We start from the raw sequence: 1,883 nt of genomic DNA, 5'->3' as shown, positions 1-1,883 counted from the left end.
CCTATGGGGAATTAGGCAATGGTCTAGGAAGAAAGGTGGTAAGGTTATTTTAAACAGTTCCAACTGGAAGTAATGGTAAGACTTTCACAATGAAATATCCAGAATCTGTTCCAAAGCCAGAGCTGGTATTCAGAGGAGATTCAGGACTAGTGAAAGCAAAATGGGAAAACCTGTAGGGGCTGAAGCCATGCATGGTGGTTGTCTCTGCTGAAGGACAGTGAGATGAACAGAAAAGCTGACCAAGGGCAGAGGGAGGAGGTTTTCAAAGAGGCGCAGGGCAAGGAAGTCAGAGCTGTATGCAGAACTGGAGAAGGGAGGGGAGGATGAGGAAGTGTTCGCTGATAAAGGATCTCTTCTCTGGCAGACTTTCTGCTCTGCTAGCTCAGTCCATCCAGAAACTCCTATCTCACTTCTGGGCTTGGGCACAGATGGCTTTGGAAACAGTTACTCACCTGTGTTTGCTTGGGTATCAGTGTGCCCTTTAGCTCACTCAGATGCTCACTTCCTATAAGCAAAGACTGAGGGGCAGTGCAGGGGACTCAGGGAACCCTGGGGGCATCTTCAGGACTGTTGGGAGGACAAACTATAAGGTGCATGTTGTTAAGAGGATGATGGGAAATGACAGAGGGCCCTGGAGGATGACGGCAGAAAGTACGGGTTGCAGGAGCTGGGGGGGGGGGGGGGCAGGTATTGAAAATGTGAATTGTGAATTCGGAACTCTAGATTTGAAAATGTGCCTCCACCCCCACCCCACCCCCACACACACACTCCTCCAGAAAGGGTCTCCCTGTATATGTTAGCCCATGCTGATCTTGAGCTTGTGATGTTTTCCTGCCTCAGCTCCAGGAGTGCTGGGACTACAGGTGTGAACCACCACATGTGCCATGAATATATTCTTAAACTGCCGTGAAAGTCAGTGTGTAGGAGGGAATAAAGACGTAAGAGCAGACAGCGCAACCACTGGCAATGGCTTTGAGGACTGACTGCGGCTACAGGGGAGCTTGCCCCTGGCCGAGGGCATGGAATAGTAGGACACTTCAAAAGGCAGACCCAGTGACAGCTACGAGGAAGGAAACCATGGCCCAAAAAGAAAATGTGCTGACTCTGATTCCTAACTCTTCTGTTTATCAGCTGTGTGACCTGTGGTGAGTGACAACATTTCTTAAAGCCACAACTTCCTTTTTGGTAAGATGGCAGGCAGCTCTACCTTCCTACTCCAGTAACTATATGTAACTGGCCCACCTATTTGGGTTGTTGTTTTGGGAAAAAGTGTTTTGGAGACTGTTTTGTTCCCTTTTCCTGGTAAAAACGGAGTAAACTTCACAACCTGATCCCACCCGGGAGTTGGGAATGCCATTGCCCCAAGAAACTAATAAAAGGAGCGCAGGAGTGTTGGCCATGGACATTAACGAAAGACAAATAATGTGCATTTGTGCACATCACTGTCACCCAGGGCTCTGGGTGTCAGGGATGGATTTCTGGGGGAGCGCTGACCCCTGTTTGAGAAAGTGTTGGGCTGAGTGCCAGGAGCTTCCCTGGCATTCTCCTATGTGTGCTTCTATGCATTCTCCTAGAGTTTCTAAGAGAAGGTATCCCTGCACCCTGGAGGCTAGTTACAGCCTGTTAAACTTTCCTAAAAGTCTCCACCCACAGATTAGAAGCCTGTGGTGAGTTTGGTAAACCTGGGATGAGGATGTGTTTGTTCATCCCGCGTACTTTCCGTGGCCCAGTCAGCTACAGTAGAACAGCAAGGCAGGTGCTTGGCTTTCATCTCCTGCCCATCTCATGACCTTTAACATAACAAAACAAAACAACAGAAAAACTTGCAGAATGTGTTGAAGCCCCGCCCTTCCGTGCGCAGCGCAGGGACCGCCCCTCCTGCC

The sequence above is a fragment of the Onychomys torridus genome, chromosome 2 (assembly GCF_903995425.1).
Source record: "Onychomys torridus chromosome 2, mOncTor1.1, whole genome shotgun sequence".
NCBI lineage: Eukaryota > Metazoa > Chordata > Mammalia > Rodentia > Cricetidae > Onychomys > Onychomys torridus.
The sequence above is the reverse complement of the archived record's forward strand: the minus strand, read 5'-3'. Positions refer to the sequence as shown.